General features: G+C 31.2%; 1 protein-coding gene across 4 annotated transcripts in view; it reads right to left on the bottom strand.

Annotated features, from left to right (window-relative positions):
* Positions 1-22,801, bottom strand: part of LOC135121239 (RNA binding protein fox-1 homolog 3) — a 67,254-nt gene that overhangs the window by 24,241 nt on the left and 20,212 nt on the right. The gene's annotated exons all lie outside the window — the stretch shown is intronic.

The following is a 22,801-nucleotide window of genomic DNA, read 5'->3' as shown; positions in this document are numbered from 1 at the left end:
ACACTAAAAGGTTAAAGATATGTTAAAAAGGTTACTTAAGAAAAAATTTGGATATTTATTACATTGCTTTTATGAAATTACTGCGATTTAGCACATATTATCAAATAAGTGATTTGTTAGCACTATATTGCTAACAAGCTTTATGTGTTTACTTCAAAAACTAAATCCGCGGGCTGATACTGCGTTTCGCCTAGTTTAAAAGGTTGATGAATATCCGCCACAATAGGTATATTTTTGGCTTTTTGCCACTTTCTTACGTGATAATCTAAAACACTCCAACAAGCTTTAATTAACAAGAAACTTTAAAAATATCTAAGCAAGTTATGCGAGACGTACTTGTTAATAGAAATAATTCCATAATTTGTAATGATAAATTAATTATAACATTAAAAAGTAGGTTGACAACAGACCCACTAGCCCAAATTAAGTCCCTGCTTTTTTATTCAAAATATGTACTTGTTAAATTGAATACGTATACCTAGTAATTGTTCTAGTTAGTACAGGATGTTCAAAACATGGTGCACCAACGCTATGACATGTTGTTCAGGACCATTTATGGAGCAAAGAAAAAATAATTTAAAAAATCCTTTTGTGCAAATATAGTAGATAGAGCTCTTTATAGTTGAATTTTTCTTTTCGAAATTTAAGCATATTTTAATTCACTACTTTGTGTTGGGTATCTTAAATCAATTGGACTTATTTCAAAATAATTTTAAAGGCATCTTGTCTTTATCCGTAGATTTCTTTATTTTAAAACATTACAAAAAAAAAAACTTAAAAATTGTTTAGGGTGTATCTGACGACTGTGGCTACATTTTCACGTTTTCTAAGTCGATATTTTGTTTTTGTAAAGAACGTCAAATTGCCGTAAAGATTTTTTTAATGATTTTTCTCGAACTTAGACTTCTGAATTTAATCATGTATGGTTGAGTTGATGCGCCATTTTCTTGAACAGTCTGTATTTTACATGCATATACTACAGTGTATTATGTAAATAATACACTGTAGTACCATCGTTAGGAATGATGATAGACGTACAGGTGAAGATGTGTGTCAAGAAAACTGATTTTGAAAATGTGGGCATCAAAAATCAATTGTAATATACAATAAAATCTGTTTGCCATAAAAAATGCAGCTTTCCTAGTAAGCACAGCATAATATTACAAACAAATATAGGAATCCTGACGGTGTAACGGTGGAAGATTACGATATGTTTAAGAAAGTTTTTGGTGCAATAAGAGAACTTTTTTGGCACTACAATTTAAAATTAATTTGAAGCATATAGGGTGTTCCATTTAAAGTTGTATTTTTTTAAACAGAAAGAAATAAATAATTATATTAGACACAAGGGTTTGTAAACCAATAGTTTTTTGGACAGTTGCATTTTTATGTAAAAATTATCGTATTAAAAAATTCAAGGTTCCGTCATTTTTTAAAGAAGGAATGTTGAAATTTTACGTTTACAATAAAAAAGCAGAACTTATTGAACCAGGGTGATTGAATGTTCAAATTGTCCGTTTTCTCTTGTTTTTCAACTGGTACAGCCTACCACTTGTATCTATCTAGATAATCTTTCTTTTGGTATTAAATTTGTTGAAATTTATCTCAACATCAGTAATACTAAAAAATACCTATTAGGATAGGCAAGAAATAAGAAAGTACTTTAAGCACTTTACAGGTTTAAATGATAATAAAAATAATAACATTCATGTTGTTGAAAAATGCTTTCACCGTACAATAAATTAAAACCGTATCAGATTAGATTATTTTAGAGAAATGTAACCCTTACAATCTCGATTTTAAATTCAACTTGCATTGTAACATGCTTATATCGTCATCTAAGGGTGTGGGGACAAAAAATCTGCACAAATTTCAAACTAGAATAACTGTATTATAAAAGCAGGTATTAATAACGTGATCAACAACATTTATAAAAACAACTTTAAAGAACACAATCTGTACCATATCTACTTGCTTTAAGAATTTTTGTTTTAACACGGCGCATTAAATTTGTAAAAGCCGTTATTTTTGTTTGCCGTATTTTCAGCAGTATACGCTTCTTTAATTCTGCATGTGTCGAGGCTTCCCATCCATTTTCGTACACATTCCTCTTTAGGTTTCTCCAAAAACGTTCAATTGGGCGTAGTTGAGGTACGTTGGGAACATTTTTGTCCTTAGGGATAAAAGGAATGTTTAACTCATTATATGCAGCAATAACGTTAGCTGCGTAATGACCTGTTGCCATGTCTGGCCAAAATACAAAATTGCCATCCGAATGCTTTTCTCTTATAAAGCGGACAAGTCGAGACCTAATGCACTGTTTTTCATAAATATCTGCATTAACAGAATTTCCAGATGGGCAAATAAACGCAGTAGAATGTCCACGTGAAGAAATGGCCAACCAGACCAACAACTTGGACTGAAATTTTTTATGACGTTTGAATTTCACTTTATCATCTACTTCTTCTCCTTCCTTGCAATAGAAATGTTTATTGTTAGCAGTATCGCTACCATCAAAAGTGAAGTAGGATTCGTCATCGATGATTATTTCACTTCCATTTGAGGGGGAAAAAGCGGATTCAGAAAGATGCCTTAATTTTCGTTTCTGTTCCAACTTTTGTTTTTCTGAATATTTGGGGGCGGATTTTCGTGTTGCAAGTTTGACATTATTCTCCTTTAATATGTTGCTAACATACTTTTTGTCAATTTTAAATTTCCGTCCAATCTTTCTTAGTGAAACACCAAGTTTACCGTGACTTTGATTGACTAAGGCTTCTCTCTTCTTCTGGGACATTTTTCTTGCTGGTCTTCCGCTTCCTACTTGTCTTTCTACCGAATTCCCATTCTCTACTCTTCTGCAAATACTATAAGTTGTCTTTTTTGATATCCCCATTTGGAAGAAGTGATTAAGGGTGAATGACTTTTTTAAATGCATATGCCTTCTATAAAATTCGGCAATCACAGATCGGCGATCATTTTCATTTAAGTGTTCCATTATAAAAAAAAATATTGAAACTTTCAAGAGGAACTAGGCATAACAATTTTTAACAACTGTAAAAAAATGTTATAACGTCAACCGTCATTTTTCTCAAAGCTAACTCGATTTTCGGTGAATTAAAATTTGTGCAGATTTTTTGTCCCCACACCCTTAGTTTATGTGAACGATTTATTATCTGGTTTTCTCATCGTCTGCGGTACCCAACAGGTGATAATGACAACTTGATCGCTAAGGGGCAACCTAAGCGCAGTTTCAGTTGATTTTAAAATACAATGTTTTCTCACTAGTTCCATAAATACATTGTCTATTAAGTTAGCCGTATGCAGCAGCTATTATTTGAGGGTTTGATCTTTTCTATACTTTTAAATGTATTATTCATAAACGTAAATATCTTTTCAACACGTAATATAACGATTACAAAAATTAAAATGAGTAGAAATTTGTTTTCGTGATTATTACTAGACGCATTCCAGTATTACGCAATAATAAAAAACTGCCATAAATTAAAAATAAACACTATTTACTAGCTAGTTAATTCGTGAGAAAACTGACAATAACTGAAAATTACACAAAGTGTGGAACATACCCACAATACGGCTTAACCTTTTAATGTAATTTATTTTTAATTATTGTAACTCTTTGCTGTTAAAAACTGACTCTCTTTTTAGTTACTTTCTGAAACATATGATGTGTCGGTTTTTACATTTTTAACTACAGAAAAGTATTTATTATATCACATTGGAGAACAAATTTTTGCATACATGTTTGTGTCAACCAATATTCATTTGCAGTTAATGTAATTTTATGAATACCAATGGGACATCAAACAATTACAATATGTTACGGAATGCATATCGATAACATTTCTTGAAGAAATATATGTATATTTAATAAAATGGTTGATACAAATCCAGTAATTTAATTAACATTTAAGTTAAGTAGCATGGATAAAAAAGGCTCATTAAGTATAAAAACGGAAAAAAGAAAAATTCATTCATTTTACAAATCTGAGGTAAATATTGTGTTGACAATTTAATGCTATTTACAAAGAAAATTATCTGTAGAAAGTTTTATGTTAACTTAATGCAGTTTAATTAGGGTAATATCATAGATGAAACGATAACGCGCACGAAACATTTTTATTTAAATGTCAACGATATCATTCTGGTTGTAGGAGGTGACTAAAAGTACCAGAAAAATCAAATTCTAATCTCTGATAGTCACACGTAAATTTATAAAATCCCAAAACAAAAACTTAAAAGAACGGTAATGTGTTTACTGTGAAAACATTCAATCCTTTTCAGATACTTACAATTTAAAATTGCCAATAACTATACTTTGATGAATAATAATAATTATAGTGTTGCGTAAAAATCATGAAAAACATCGTGGAGAGGTTTTCCATCCGTTCGTGTTTTTTATTGCTTAGAGTAACAAAAGTTTGTATTTGAATGTGTACGTAGGTATATCCTTTCAGTATGTAAATACACACAATCTATAGATCACTTGTGGCAAGTTAGTGTTTTCTCAGATCATCTAATCTATCATTTCAGATCATCTAGATGAAAGATGCAAAATATGGCAGTGATTTTCATCGGATTTTCTTCCAACGCAGTTAAGCAAAAATATTCCTGTTCAAATTGAAATAGATAAAACAAGTATATTACCAGTCAACAGAATTAACAATTTACCAAGCCTTTGTGTCAACCAAGTAATGTCTTATAAATTGTTTCAAAAGCTACACAGCTACTGCCTAAGGGTCACCGTGGGAACTCCATATTGTTATTATGTAGCAATTTATGTTCATTTCCTCTTAGTGCAAAACTGTTTGTTATTTAATACTTTTATTAAGTACCATGTTTTCCACAGATGCGCCTATGGGAAAGTTAATGAACAGTGTAGACTGTTTCAGCCGTTATGGTGATGTCATCCTATAATTAGACCCCCGCCACAATATACCACTGGATATAAATTCAACTGTAACAACTGTTTCAAAAAGCTTTTAATACACTTTAATTGAATTCAATTGCTGAAATTAGTTAAAGCTACAAAAGGGAGCACAGAGTCCGACATTAGGAAAACACAACGGTGTCACATATTATATGTATTGTAAATCACACTTTCTATCTACGATCATGCTTGGGGAATTATAATTAGGCATCACCCATGGACAAAAACATGCGACAGAAAAAGATCGATCTTCGATCGATCACTTGCAAGTATCACAGATAGCACAGTGTACGTCTACTATACACTGTACGTCTATTTATATAAAAGAAAATTCGATTTAGTGATATTTAATTTAGTGTTTTATATAACTCGCACTTAAAAATTATTTCACTGCAGCGATCACTAGCTGCACGTACAATATGGCGACAAGCGAACGTGCCAACTATTTAATATTTTCTTTGTGTACATCCGGCGGATATGGCGGCCATTCAAGATTGAATTTTTTAACTTTAAATATAAACACACGTATTTGTGAAATGTTAATTTAAAACATACTCACTGTAGCAGGTATATCTACACCATAAAACAATATGTCGGACAAAATAATTAATGCCATTTTGTATTAAATTCTCCCCGTTACATAGACGTCATTGCATTACTAATATTTATACACATAGTTTTCTATTCTTCAATACCGTTTCTTATTTACTAATATTATTTTTTACAATCCTATGTTTTTCTACTACTTTTATTGCAGCTTTCTGTTGTTTTTGCTTCGTCTCTTTTGTAAATGTGCTTCTAGTTTTGTCCGTAGAACTGATTTGATTTTTTCCCTGTACACATTTTCCGGCGAGTTCAAACTCTCCCACTTTTTCACTTAATGCCATAATTATTAATTAAAGGCCAATTATTTAGACCCACCGCTGACTCGAAAATGACCGGCATTCAAGCAAGACTTCAATCATTATGAATTCTTAGGCCAAGAAATAATATGAATTGATTATATTAATTAAATAACTTTCGAGATTCTAGAATTACGGTATACAAATTCGTCTGCTTATTATTCTCTAATCTCGCCCCATCCTCAAGAGTGTAACTACGAATCATTTATCCGCGCATCATTTGAAAGGTGACCTACACTACTCTGATTCGTGCTAACCTATAGTGACTTGCATGACTAGACTGTCCAAGAATCTTACGAACAATATAACATATTTCTAACAAAACGGCTTTTTGTGTTTTGACAAATATTGGATCACTTAAGTGTAAAGGTTTCAATTTCTCAACTAAACTATTTGGTACTACATCTATATAGCTCACTAAAGGCAGAATATTTATTTACGTAACATTATTTTTCTTTATCATTATTTTATTTTCTATTGTTCTTCAACTTCTTCGTTTGTTGAGAATCGGTGTCCATTTACTCTTATTTAAGTTCTTCCTAATATTACAATACATCCTTGGATTATCCTTTACAGTCGCTTCACATTTTAACCAAGTTGCATGTGTAATTTATTGCACATATTTTATTTTCATTCAACTTCCATTCACCTACATTTATTGCCACCTCATGAAATTAATTAATACTCGAGATAAAGTTGCAGGACTGAAAACAAGTTGTTTTGTCAATTCGCATCATCAGTGAAACTGATGTAAACTAGTATCAATTAATTTTAAATAACTGAAAATAAAAAACGAAGTAAATTTATGAATAATCTTCTCCTCTTTATGTTTTACTTCTCTAAACAACGGAATAGTTGCTTTGTCTTTTTTTTTATTCATTTATTACACGTACTCTTGTGTCCTATTTGTATTACTTTTCCTCTTTGTTATCTCAACATAGTGTATTTTTTCGCACACTGCTTCCAAGAAATCTTCTAGAATTATAATTTTCACTTCTTTTTGTCTTAGTATACTTCTATTTGACAATATAGTTCTTTTCTCATACCATTTACCAATATAAGGATTAATCGATTTTTCGCTTCCTTCTTCCATTCCATTACACTCTGAACAATGTTCGCTAGTTTCTTAATTTTCCATATTTTTTTATAAAACCGAAACTGGACTGTATTTACACCCGTTCCACTTAATTACAAAACACAAATGAAATCAACCCAGCAGTTGTACACAACACCGTTTCAATGAGAACTCTAGGTCAACAAAATATTTTGGTGATAAAGACAGTTCCCTTAATCTCGCTTAAATCATGTAAATAGACTAAAATTAGAACTAGCTAAACTCTTTGAATCTGGAAAGAGCTCCATGCACGCACATCAACGATGTCTAAGAACGAATAAAGAATATTGACGAAAGCCGAAGGCTCTCGATTCAAGGGAGCAATTTCGCTTCTTTGTTGACACAAGAGGAACGGCAATTTCCAATCTCGCTACCGGTATCAGTTCAAGACGTGATCAACTCATCAATATTTGATTCACGATTCTGCTTCGAATTCTGAAACTGAAACGGCACGAAAGTTAGACTTGCTAAATCAATGGGTTAATTCGTTATTCTGTATTCGTCTACAGATTTGCAAAAGCGGAGATAGAAATAAAGGATTCTACAAGACAAGTAAAAAAAAAACTCCAGGCAACATCCTTGAAGTAAAGAAATTTTCACTTCGAAAAAACATTACGATCGTCAGGTTTTATATTTTTCGATGGGCTACATGCCAAAACTGCAATTGGCTCGCAACTGTTTGATTACCTACGATAGCGACTGTCTGTATATAAATTTAAAACGCTTTGCTCCAAAAAGGTCAAGAATTTCATTTTTTGATAAACCTGCAACTTCTTTTTTTTACACCAGGTAAAACTCGTTAGGATGTGTGCTCCTAAAATTGACAAGAAAAAAAATATATTTCAAATTTGCATAATGTATACCTACTTATTACTACGCTAATAATGTCATAAACCAAAATATGTGAAGAAGCATACGCATGAGGTTTAACAATATATTACATGTTGCAATAAAATGTATGATGTACTAATATGAACTTAGTTTGATGCTTCATTCACAGTCATTGAAATAATTTAAAACGTAAGTTAAGACACTCAGCGGACCTAAATACTACAAGCCATCACTTTACTACTGATTCGTGAGAAACTACCGCTGACGACCATTTTTAACAAAATATTGGTTTTTGTTATTAGTTTTCGGAATTATTGAACACAATATATCAACCGAAAGAATAACGAAATTTTCACCGGAACATGACGAAAAAGAAAGCGCTGTTTCCATTTCCCTTTTTCTTGCCTCACGAACATTTTTTTCTAATTGTTGATGCATGACGCTTCCGTTCGAGTTTCCGGTGGGGTGCATCTCTTTGTTACTTTACACTTTTCTGTATGCATGTGAAGAGATTCAATCCAACAACGCGATGATCCCGCATTCAAATTAACCAGCGTACAAAGGTCATACGCCCGGTTGGTTTAATAAACAGACTGATTGAGGAAGGCATGAAACGTAATTTACTTCCGGTTCCCTTTGTTTCACCTTCTGTCATTTCCGCATCCTCAATCATTTAAATTGCTGGACGCCAATGTTTGGGCGTTATTTTTGCAATTTCTATTTTACTGAATTCGCATTAACATAAAAATATACCCAGCTCCCTGGTTCCAGAAAATTGAGTCAAATAATATTAATTAAGCGAAAGCAACAGTTACATTAGAAGTTCCAATATTTTGAAACGAATAAAATGTTTTTATATTGGATTTTAAGCACACAGTGTTACAACAACAAAGAAACTACAGTTGAATACAAATTTTAGAAAAAATTGGACTGATGTCAATTACTCATTACTTGGAGAACCGAATTTTCTTTTACATTGAACAAAGCATCAAGAAATTTAATAATCCATACTATATATATTGTAATTTCAAATCGTATAATGTTACCTATGTAACACATAATGTTACTGTGATTCAGGACTACCTATCATATCAAATCGGCCATTTTTTCATAATAATAATAAAAGAAAGCGCATCTTAGGGTCTACCTTTTATGAACATTTATTATTGAATAATATCTGAAAAGACGTCATTAACCTTTCAAAAAAATTAATGCATAAACAATTATGTAATTGGGGTTTTTCAAAAATTCATGAGAAATGTTCGCATATGTAAATGGGAATAGTTATTGATTTATATATTTTTATATATGTTAGAAGAAACGAATACACATTCTTAGACATAATTCTATTACCGAAAGTACAAATGCAGGATGTGTTGGTAGGAAACTACATAAAATTGTGTAAGAAAATTGAGGTCTACCAAACGTGTAATAAGAATAATTAAAATACTTGCGCACATATCAATATATATATAGTTCCCATTCGAAGTGTTTTCTTCTCGTGTTAAATCTCATATTAAACGACTGTTGTTACCAATATGCTTACAAATTTCCAAACATACGTTAAACAGACACAAAAATAGCATGTTTTACCTACAATTAACTTTTTTAAAATCTGTAGTTGCAGAGAACCTGCGTAAAGCATGTCCCAGATCTCTTTAGTGAGTTTAAAAATATTTTTCCGAATGTTGTAACTATTCATAATAATCAAGTGCAAAAAAATACTGCCAAGTAAAATAATCAGACCGTTATTTTAAGTGTCATAAACTAGACTTTCTCAAAATTTTTTCCTCGACAAACTCACTTTTTGTAATTTCCCGGTTTTTAACTAAACATAATTTTTAAGTCATTTTAGTTTTCAAGCAATCGTCGTTTTGTGGGCTTTTTTTCTACTTTTACAAAGCATGAGAATAAAAAAAAAGTAAATTTGGCGAATTTTATTTAATTTTTTTTGTGTCTAATAAAAATCGACAGACAGATAACAGATAAACGGAAACGGGAGACTTATTTTTTCGTTCTCTAGGGAAAACGTCATGAAAACATAAAAGTAGCCAATTGCTCGATAGACTCGATTACAATACTTCCTTACCTTACGCTCGGGAAGTAAAAATTCTAAATGTCGAAATACACAAAGGATTACAATTTAAATAAAATCGAAAGCAAAATTCCTCATATGCTCTATTATTTCCCCATCTTCCTGTTAATACGAAAGATCTAATACTACATGACGTTTTAGTGCGCACACGTTGCTCCTTCATTTTCAGAAGCTGACATTTCTAAATTCAATTGTACACAAACTATAAAGTTATCTCGAGTCGTGTTATTTTGAACCCTTTATACCTTTCACAAAAGTACAAGTACCACACAGCTTTTGTACAAACTTTGAATTTTAAATTTACAAATGCTATTTTATCGAAGTAAACGTCAAAGACGATAACAAAGTTCAAAACAGAGTTTCACGACTGAAACAGAGCATGACTGTATTTCACAAAATTATTTTTTCTTTTCATTTTTAACGTAATGATTACATCTAACAATATGTGCAAAAACGAATACTATTTAGATTACAAAGATCATTATCAACGAAAAGATTTCCTCTCTTAATAATTTAATGTAAACACACATCAGTAAAAACTTTCTAATGATGTCCTAACTTCCAGGTACATTATTTTATCAAATCATCGAAGCAGAAATAAATGATGAAACCGTCAAAATAATACTAATTTAGATTTTAATTCGTATGGAAGTTAAAACCGGTACTTTTGTAATTACAGAATTCACGAGCAAGTACAGTTTATTTATAGATTAAAATGGTAATAATTTGAAACATGATCATACGGTGGAAATTTACAAAATCTTAATGATGAAAACAAATCTATTACACTGTCCTACAACCAAAAATTGGAAAGAAAACAACAAACGTCATTTGGCTCAAAAGGAGATTCGTATATTATCAACTAGACAATTAGCAAAATTACGTTCTGTACAACGTATTATCCGTTCACGTACACAATCGCCAATGGGGACACTGCATTTTCTATGTTTCCATAGATATAACAGTTTTTTCCACGTTTTGCGTGCTGTACGTTCTACGGAACGTGGTTTCGCTGTCTATTATGTACGTAGACCTGGGATTAACCACAATTCAATGTATTAAAAATTTAGGCAAACACCATAGTATCACAGTACGTCAAATGAATATTCAAATCACATTATGTCACTTGTGTCATCCTCTTTTAACTAAATAATTTTAACTAGTGTCTTATAAGACTTCAAAATTTTGACAAATCAAATGTAAGCTATTGTTGCGAATTCACTTTGTTGCGAGTTTTTCCGAAGACTTCTACTATACTGAACCGTAACTTCACATTTATCACTAGTACGTAAATACTATTATTTTGCTGTCAAGAATTACAAAACACTAGGTAGCTAAGAACAAAAAACGCATTAAGTTTTAAAAAAATGTCATTTCACATAAAAACACATTAAAGAGAATATGAATTTGAATCATTTATAGGTCACTTGCACAATCGACAAAAACAACGGAAACTACAAAAGCACGGTAACCGCTTTTGTCAGGAATAGATTAAAATAAAATATACCACAGGCGATCGATATTCCCATGCTTTTATACTTCGACTGTTAAATATGACACTGTTCCCTTTGCCAATAATAACCATCGTGCCGTACCATGAATCCGTTTCTCTCTAAACAGGAGTGAACTTATGGAACCGTAACGAGTGTAAAGCAATTAAACTCAAAATTATAACATTTACATTAATTTTACGATGCAGTAATCGTTACCAATGGCGTGACAAATATTTAAATACTTGTTGTATAGTGTACTGCGGTATCTATAAATGACTATTCGTATCCATAATATTATCACTTTTGAAAAATTTCGATCGACTATTAAAATATTTACTTTGAATCTGACTCATCGAAAAATACAATGTCCTGCTACTCCTGTAAAAATCTGAAAAATTGAATCTGTTCACGAACAATCAATAAAACGAGTAACGGAAAGAAACGGATTGACTTGCATCATGCTAAACATAAAGATGGTAACTTTCGACAAACGTTCTGTATTCTAAATATACCTATTAGAATATAGAATTTTATTGATGTCATATTCTATGATGCATGAAAAACACGTCACAGATTAAAAATTATTATACACTACGCCAGTAACACATCGTACATCTCGTTAATTTTTCTTTCATCTTGAAGAACATCTTTTATGGATTGTAATAAATATTTTATTTCGCTCGTTAAGTCGACATCAGTCTCTTGTTCCACCTCCAAAATTTAATTAAAGTTGTCGCTCCCAATGGACAAAATATACTATCCAGTTTTCCTGCTGGGAGTAGATCCTATTTACCTGGAATAACAGGGTCCAAGCCCCTGACGTTCAAGACGCTCAAAATCCATTTCCACCACAGCAGCCGCCACCCTTTTAACGGCAAGGGCAGGCGCACCCAGGAGCCGTGTTGCAAAGTCCTATTTTGAGCTTACCGCATGAATTATTATCCGAACGAACTGGTGGGAGGGCGTTAATGTAATCATGAATAAAACGAAAACTACCATCTTACAATACCTAGCAACAAAATGTTACTTTATGAGAATAGAATACGAAGTGGTATGCTGAAAATATGAAGTCTTGTTTTAAAACATGTAATTCAATAAATGTAATACAGGTCGAAAGTTTGATTATGCCGAAGAATGGTTCTGCATGTATCGTCAACCAGAAAGGAAAAATAATTTCAAAGTTTGTCTTTACGTAGTGTGAATAAACAAAAATGTGAAGATTCATATAAAAAAAAAATTACTAACGATCAAATAATAAACACCTCAAGTTACTTCTCGATGCTCAAATGTTTTCTGAACTTATGGCGTAGCTATTATCGTAACAATTTGAGGTTAGATCGATAATTCGAATAGTGACAGATAGCCTACAGATTAGAGCAATGATAGAACTGACAGAACGAGTTTGACACTGACAGATGTGCATTGTACGCTGTTAGTTACGCCATATGTTCAAAAAATATTTACGCATCCAGTAGTAACTAGAGGGGTTTTATTTTTGATCGCACGTTATGTATATTCATAATTCACAGTGACCAAATATATAAACAATAAATAATAATAAATGCTAAATAGATCAACATTGTATAGCTTTCAAACATAGACTTCTGTAACTTAACAAATTTATGATGAAACTCTCTTAAACTATTTTCCGAAAATTAAAATGCACGGAGGTGTATACATCGTAAACACAGCTTTTTACCGCCAACTAACTGTAAATCATAAACAAGTTTAACTTTAAAATTACAGTCTGCTTTAATTCACTTTTTCTTTAATCGCGGGATATGTAATGCGTCAATATATATTATACGGCATGCTAATAATAACAGCAACTGCCACATATGTTTTACGTCAAATATAATTATTCATGTTAATTACTACTTTAACATTAGATATTAAACAAGTAATATTCTGGGATTTATTTTTTTTATTAACATTAAAAGCAAAGTTAAGGAGTGTCACAATCCATATTATAATGGTTTCTGTATGTCCATTCAATGAAAAATAAAACATAGGTCTCGAACTTTTTCTATATACACTGATAAATAGTAATAGGTTTTATAATTGTTTAACTTAATGATAATGACTTTTATTCTCGGTCTTATCGCTGATATTTTGTTATCATGGGCGAGAGAAAATACTTCCAATTTCCTAACTTGTTTCTGAAAGATCCGTCAGTTTTGGTTAATAATAATTGAAAGCAATTTTTTTTGAAAGGCAAATTATTATAACAAAAAAACATATTTTCACTTCACATTAAGAAGAATAATTCTTACTTTAATTAACTTTTTCCTCCAAAAATGTTTATTTTCAAAATTCAATACGGACTCGACAATAAATCATGCATAGGTATGTTACAAAACACATTCACTAATATTATATATGTATAAATATAACGAAAATAGTTTTGCCAAATTGAGAGGCAAAGTTAAATTGTTACATACATAATTATATTCTATGCACTGCATCGACTGCATAAATTTTAAATATTAATGCTTCAAATAATTAATTACTCCGATATTGGCCTTTTTTGCATTGGCTCAGTAAAAAAAAAAAGTTGAATTAATTTTATACCTATGTTCTATAAACAACGGAATAGTTGTAAATAAGTTACCTTGTGTTGATTTTTTTTTATTTTCACAAAACCTACACTTATTTCACGATTAATGTTATAATTAAGTCCTCTTTGTGTAAAGAATCTTTAGTTTATCTTCAATGTCTTTAATGTGAACTTTTTAACCTAAACAGTAAACAAAGTTTATCACGAACGATAAAACGGTCTTACACCCAGATGTTGAAACTTATTTCAGAGTTCAATCCAGAAGCTACCAACAGCGAGAATAGCCTACAATCGCCGTATCATAACGAAATAAAAATTATTTGTATTCGGTAACGAGATTTTACGTGTTCTTGATTTTGCTTTAAATATTAATTAAAATTTACACTTGACAGATGTCTTTCTATCGGTAATGCTCGTACTTGACTTCGGCTGTGAACACGCTTTGTTTATTTACTGATCATTTTATCGAACAAATATACAAATGAAACGTTCAAACTTGGTATTTAACGAATATCAAACAAAAACGGTAGCTCAGAAAGAAAAGCAAACATGTTATTTCACAAACACGTTTTTAAATGTAGAACTACGGCTTTTTGTGTGAAAAATTTGAACATCTGGGATCCGTATGTCAAACACAATATGTATTGAAATCAGCTGATAATTCTAAAAATTCCAATATAAAAACATGCAAATACAAAAAATAATGCATGTTGCTGCATAATGTGCGGATAATCATGTTTGTGTACCCGCTAATCCATTTGTCTACAAATAAGCCACTACCACGAATTTTTCCTTATAGGTATATTATTTCACAAGACATTCTCACAACAAGAAATATTTTTTTATACATCGAAAAGAGTTTTCAGCTCTAAAATGAACATATTCAATGGGATTCACGAAAAATATTTTTTTATGATGTCTTTTACATTGCCAATCCGTAATCAGTAATCACTTAATCAGTCCATAGCCGAGTAACCTTCAAGCCACCCATATGCTCGCATTTAGTGAGGGTTAAGTTGCAGTTTAAGTAAGTAAAGCAATTATTCTCTCAAAATTTTCCTCCATTAAACTGAGTTTGTAATACGATGAATATTTGCGTTTTACGTATATCTAATGTGTAGTATGAACGCCACTGGATATAGATGAATTTGAAGGAACACTAACCCTTTTTTCTACATTACAGTTGGCCAAATGAACGTTTATTTACCATTTCGATGGAAGGTTCAAGTGCACCATTGCACTGGCGGTTTACCTCTTTACTAGCACCCATCCGGTCTATGGTAATCAACTGATCACATCCCCTACGTATATGTATGGTGCATTTTTGAACGCTGCTCATAGCAACGTTAAAAAACGTTATTTTCTTTCGTACAAGAACAGAGAATATTATGTAGTAATTGCATAGTGCACTTTTTTCACAATTCTGGTTTCAAGTCAAAAAATGTAAACTAAAGCAATTTATCAAGAAAATCGTGGTTTGTGTTCAATTAATAAACATACATAATTGATAACATATAAAAAAAGAAATTATTATTAGTAATTAAAGTATTTTACATTGAATATTTTTTGGTTAACAAGTGTAATATTTAAAAACCGCAAACAAAAAAAAATAACCCTTAAAAAGTCTGAAATTGATTAAGAAACCTGATTCCTCTACCATTCCGTTGGAAATTAATAAAATGAACTCTCTCAGTTGAGCTTCGGCTAACTTCACGCACCTTTATCCATTTGTCAGCTAAAATCATATTATGAATTTTGTCAATGATTTCTGGTAAGACGACAGTGTTCTCCAGAACGTGGTGAGTCTTCAACGGATGCTCTCCTGAGCTTAAACTCATGAAGTCAAAAGCGAATGCCTTCATAAGAATATGAATCCCACAATGTAGGTAATTTTTTTTTATGCATTTCTTTCACCGTTTCCCTTCCGAAAATAAGAACTGAATCACACTACGAATTGAAATTTTCTCCTTTTTTAAATAAAAATCACTCGACACTTGTATTCAATTAGTCTCTAAACGAAGAATAATTACTGACAGAATGACTTGACATTATAGAAACTTCATCTGTCAAAAGAAACCACATTGAAATCGGTTCATCAGTTTGGGAGCTACGGTGCATCAGAGAGACACAGATAAATCAACTGACAATCTTGAAATGATTGAAGTGATTACCATCAAACATAGCTAAGAACCATCCCGATCGAACCAGCTTTCAAACAAAAAAGGCGCATTGAAATCGGTTCATCCGTTTGGGAACTACGGCACCACAGATAGACAGAGAGAGAAAGAGAGATAGAGGCAAAGTGGTCAAAATTAAAACACCCCTCTTTATCAGTCGGGAGTTAAATATAAAATAAGATTGTCGCTGTCGCCAACGTACTTAATGTAATTCACAGTAAAACTTTATGAAATGGTAAAAAATGTAATTGACGTGACGAATTAACTAGGGTTTTAAAATTCGGTAAGCTCTAAATCCAACTACACTGTATTGGATTAGCCTTTTTTCGATTCATCTCTATTTAAATAATAATTTGTATAATTTCTTGTTAAGGTAGCTTCTGCAAAATGTTTTTTTAATTAGCGATTTATAAAACATAATTTGAACTGCATTAAACTTATGTAAGCACATTTTTTTAAATACTCATATTATGGTTACTTCACCATATTTATCCGAAAAAAACATTAAAATTTGAATTCAATAATTTACGATGTGAAGATATTATTTCTGTGCAATAATTTTATATTAACAAAATATAAAAGAAAACTAGTATTTTCAGTAGTCATATTTACTGAACTATCCAAAACTGAATTAAACATTAAATAGTACTTTTAAAAAAATTCGTATTGCTTTAATTCAGAAAAGAATGAGTGAAAATTAAAAAAAAATGCATTATCGCAATTGCAACTATACATGAAAATTAGCCGCTATAACTCACAACAGTCAAAATTTTGTTGTTTAAAATAAATAAAAATTCAGTGAGCAAATAAATGAAAAACGAACAAATTTCAACACAGTGCCAAACTGTGAAAATCCCTTCATCAACCAACTTAATTATTATAAAGTAGTGAACAGCATTCTGTCAACCCCTTTCAAGCAAATTTAAACGGGAATGTTTTCCGGAAACTCCGCTGAGAATTCAGCAGTTTAACGAAAAGTCGGCAGCGTGAAAATATAATTAGTACGGAGTGAATTTTGAAATAATGATCAACAATGACACAAAAGTGGTAATGTGATTTTAAATCCCAAGTTTATTAGTAAATTTAGTTTAACTAAATATACTTTCTCACAGTTGCTCATAAAATATGCGGAGAGTTGTAAATAATCTTAAAGATAAATTTAATGCTTCATCTTATTTTATCACGATTCCATAAAGATTTCGGTTATATTTTTAGAATAAACCGTGCCGAAAACTCAACGGTTAACGAAGCTGCGATGAAACGAAACTGTTGGTATGTTAGTTATTGAAGTCCAGGGCCACCACATGTGTTTTAAATTCCGTTCCAATCAAGGCAATTTAACAATTACATCCAACAGCGACGAAGAGCGTTGACAAAGCAAACCAAATGCACTATGCGTGGACGGATGTGTGAGGCTAAAAAATATTTTTATTCGCAATCGTTTAAATAGCTTTTAAAAAATAATGCAAAAATTCACATTTAGAATTTGACAACCATTATAATTTTACGTTACGTTGACATTATCTATATCACTTTCCACCCTTGAGATGGAAGTGAAGTATGTCACTTCAAAAGTTTGAAAGTGTCACATTAGCACATTACTGACTGATTGTGAATAAAATAATAAGTTCAAGCCGGTATAGAAAAAAGGTAACAGAAAAAAACGCTTCACCTTCAACGAATCGTGGAGTTTATGCGCAAAATACAAAATAAACACTACTGAGTTGTGTTTTTTATAAAGTTTAGAAAATCACAGTTAATACAACTTAAAAATCGACAAATTTGCCATTAACTAATTCTAACCAACTTCACGATTTTTTTTTAATAAGGATGTCAGAGGTTAAAATATACAAGAACTTTGTTGTCCTAACAAACAAGCCATTCTTGTAAATACATATTAGCATACCGACTTACAAGATTTTTATCTGCATTTCTTGTCATAGTGTAAACTAATTTATCAACTTTCACTTTGAAATACTCATCCACATAGATAATATTATGAATATTATAACGCATGATTAACAAAAAAAAATCATACTGGATGACTACAAAATAGTTGCTTGAAACACAAACATCCTCGTACCAAGTTCCATCATTCTAATCAGCTCACTGTCAATAAATTCCAGTTTTACAATTCTCTTAATTATCGCACAAAATTAAGTTGAATTATCCTTAGTTCTACTACTTGAGAATATGAAATTATACTGAAACACAATTTTTCTTTTTCGATTCGGATAAGGCTGATAATTATTGAGTATTTCAGGTACTGACCTTTTTGGAAACAATTTCTGGCAAAAATGTCGTTAATTATTAATTGTTCGGTATCATAAAAAATTAATATACATATTGAAGACTTAATTTGAATTTATTCCGCTAACACCTTATCTGTATGCTTTTTTTTTAATGAAAAAAAATCATTTTAGAATGAACAATTGAAGTGGTACAGAAAATGAACAATTTTTATAGTTGACTGTAGAAAAATCTAAATCCTTGCGAGCTTCTTAATAAAAGATCCTTCCATAAACTAAATACATACATACATCTCAAAGAGGAAGAACAGTTGTTGAAATTTCCTTCAGGATTATTGACTAAAGGAGAAACGTCAACTCAAAAACTTTAATATGCATAGTTTACGAACAAATAACAAGTTTTGGTAATTAAATACTTATGCAGATCAAATTAATGCCAGCTTCGGTTTCGTATAAGGCTGTTCATTTTCCCTAACGTTAAAGACTAATAGAACTGCAGACCCGAATGGAAACATCTTATCTTCGGTGACATGAATGGCTGTTTATAACTTAACAATGACAAAACAAGAATTACACAACGATAACCAGATAAACTAACAAGACAATTACTATAGAAACCAATGCGTATAACGTAAAATTAAAATTCACTATGCCTTTTTTTATCCAAAGTTTAAGAAAATCTTTTTTGTTCAACCTTATTGTACCGGAGACTAATAACCCTGTGCGGTTGATGTCTTCATCTTTTTAAATAAAAAAAAAAAAAAAAAACTTTACATACAGGGGGTGAGTCAGATAAAAGGGGACACCCCGAAAACTTTATTTATTAGTCAAAAGTGAGGACATTAAATTTACAAATGGAGATAACAGCCCTTGTGTAAATTCACTGCTTAAAAAAAAAAAACAAGGGAAAAAATATATTACAGAATTACCATTTAACGTTTTATATTTTCCAGATTTTGCACTTTTTTTTAATTAAAAAAAAATGTAAAAAAAGCTTTGTTAGCTTCACTATTTAATATTCAAATTAATAAATTATTGAATTTTTGTTAAAAAAAATGAAAAACATAATAAATGAAATGATTTCATGAATTTCAAAAATAGATGATTCATTGCTGAAATAAAAACGTATTTAAAACACAAAGCGAGGAAAACGCTTTAAAAAAATAAAAGTGGTCATTCGTCCGATGGACTCGATTACTATACTTCCTTGGCTTACGCTCGGAAAGTAATATTACTTTACAAAAGCAAATAAAAGGTAACAAAAGTAATAAATATTGAACTTTGCAAAATATTTTTTCTCAAACGAGAATTTTTTTATTATTGTGATTTCTATCAATTATATCATCTTAATGAAGTAACGCATACATAGAACTTATTCGTCTTTATTTGTAAACTAAATTCCCTTAATAAAAAAGTTCATAAATAAAAAGTTATTCCAATGTCCACTTTTAGCTGACTCACTCTACACATGTTGAAAAAAAAACAATATTAAAATATTGTGTAGCTTGAACAGGAAGCTTTGTACAATAAATTCAAGTTATTGGATCCATACGACTATATAATTGATACGATATCATAGACTGCGGCCACCGTAACTGGAAAATTATTACACAACAACTGCACAATTACACACTACGATCTATATCTTATACACTTCGATGAATACAAAGTTGAATTTTATCAGTAAAACTGCATTGTAGGTCCTTACATTAAATACTTTTCTAACAAAAACATAATAAAATGTGACTTCATCAGACAACGGTACTACTATTTAATGATTAAAATCTACGTATTTTTGCACGCTTTGGGAAAATGTTAGAAATTAATCTTTGAATAATTGTAACTCTTTCTTCGTCTTCTTAGAACGTAGATACGCTTTGTCGCCCTTATTCACAAGGAGACTGTTAGATGGACCAACGTTAGAAGAAGCTACTGGTAAATTAATTACAATCTTTACATATCCTTTATACACACAACCAATTAAACAAACCAAAATATTATGTAAACCTTATTGACGAATGATTTATTGCTATTGGTGTGGCAGACCGAAGCGTTTACTTCTGAATCAATCCAACCGCAGTTGATACATCTTTTATCCATAAATGTAATGAAGAACTTGAGAAATTTCTCCGCTTTCAAGTTCAATCCTTGGGACAAATATCCAAAATTATCTCGTAAATTCACATGAATCACATGATAATTTTATTTACATATTTTACGACCAACCCCAATTTAAACATAGCCGTACAGTATAAATCTTTGTCCTGAAACCTCTGTTGAGTGCATGGCTAAGATTTCAATGTAACAACCAATGGAAGTAAACAACGTTCCGAGGCTGGATAAACCAAAGTATACATATGTACATAACAAACCTCGTCTGTAAGATGTACAGACTTCTGAGAAAAGACGATGTATAGGACAAAAAAGAAGAAGAGACATTAATAAAGCGAGTCCTGTATATAAGGAACAAGTTCTTTCTTCTCCTTAAGACATTGAAACAAATGACCCTCCACGTGCAAGATGCTATTCTGGGCCATGTGCAACGGTTTGAAACTAAAAAAGGCTTCGGTATGACGGTATCCCAGAGTTAGGCTGCGATGCATATAAAACACAACGAAATAAGACGCAATGTGTTTGAAGTCTATGCAAGAATCAATTTTATATTTAATAGGAGTATCATTTTACACAATGCTCAAGTGAAAACTGTTAAAGCATTAAAGATTCCATAAAAATTTGTTTGAACAACCTTGATTGCTTACCAATTTTAATTTGTTATCTATTAATTCAGATTATCTGTTTGTACACATATTTTACTATGAAGGGTTAATAAGTTCTTCTAAACTTTTTGCTGAATGTGTCTACTGTTTCATTAGGGTATGATTGTATTGTAATCTATTTTTTTATAGAGAGTGACTTCAAGAGAAATAAGGTACACTCTAATTTGAAAACCAACACATAGAAATATGATAACACTTTTGTGAGAGTAAAAAATTTTTTTAGTACGAAAATCCTAATCACGAACATAACAAAAGATGTCATTAAGTAAGTGATAATATGCCATCAACAATATTTTCTATTCCAAATTTGAAGACAATGTACACTTCACAAAAACTATACTCATAACGTTGAATTTTAGTCGCATAAATTGTTTCTTTTCTGAGTAGTTACACGTAATGTCCCGTGCCTCACCAATGTAATTTTTGAAAAAACACAACTTCTCCGATAGGCACTAACCCAGCCAGTATCTTCATTAAGACAATAAATAATTTACGGAGTTTTGCAAATGATTGGGTTAAATAACTTAGAACAGCATCTAAAAAATTGGTAATAAATACTAAAACAATAAATAAACGTACTGGGAATCAAAAATTATGATGAAACGTGCGAAAAGAAAGCTTTCTGTTTTGTGACGACACAAATTTAATCCAAAACATATGGATTTTAATATAATATAATATTTTTAAATCTGTTTGTGTTTTATAATAAACTACAATTTTGACGTAAATTTAAACTGTAAACCACAAATCAGTTATAAATCTATGCTCGTTATATCCAAAGCTTTTGGAAGACATACTACGGCTAATTCCACATGGAAGGTGAATACAGTTCGACAATATAAATAAAAATGTAAGGCAAACGGCCATCTTATTACATATAATAAATAAATGAAAAAATATATATAGATATACAAATGCCCACAAAAACAAATTTTCGTTGAAACACCCTGCATGCATAACAACTAAAAAATCGCAAAAAAATGAAAGAAATATCTTTCCAAAAAAATGTAAACAAAAGTGGTGGGATGGTGCAAGGCGCCAATATCGCTCACCAACTTACCCATTGACGACAATTACTTATAATTATAAATCAACTAGCTATGATTTATATTCACTTTAAATATTGGCACACGTTTATGATATTTATATCTATTAAACAATAATAGAAGCATCGCCACGGGATGTTTCTTCTTCTATTCTGTTATTTATGTTTTAAATCGATTATTACAGAAAGTAACATGTTCCTGAAACTTCAAGTTCAGTAATTGGGATGAATGTCCTAATGTGTCTCGTAAATTCACATGAATCATGCACTAATTTTACTTAAATACTTTACAATCCAACAGCGATCTAAACATAGAGACTCGTCTTGGAACCGCTACCGATTAAATTTTCATTGGAACGCCACTGGAAGTAAACAACATCTCGGGCCTGGATAAACTCAAGCCACACATAATGAAACCCGTCTGTAAAACGTAAAATCCTCTGGAAAAAGAAGACGCAAAGAAGAAAGAAGAAGGCAAGCAACCGTATTATCATTAATAATGCGAGCCGCACATATAAAGAACAAGTTCTTTCTTCTTCAACGAGCCAGACGGCGTTGAAACGAATTGCCGTCCAGATGCGAGATGCTATTCTGGGCCATGTGCGGTGCGGCG

Source organism: Zophobas morio, unplaced genomic scaffold (assembly GCF_036711695.1).
Source record: "Zophobas morio isolate AGI-343-1 ecotype UQ-CSIRO unplaced genomic scaffold, CSIRO_AGI_Zmor_V1 ptg000005l, whole genome shotgun sequence".
Classification (NCBI taxonomy): domain Eukaryota; kingdom Metazoa; phylum Arthropoda; class Insecta; order Coleoptera; family Tenebrionidae; genus Zophobas; species Zophobas morio.
The sequence above is the reverse complement of the archived record's forward strand: the minus strand, read 5'-3'. Positions and strand labels throughout refer to the sequence as shown.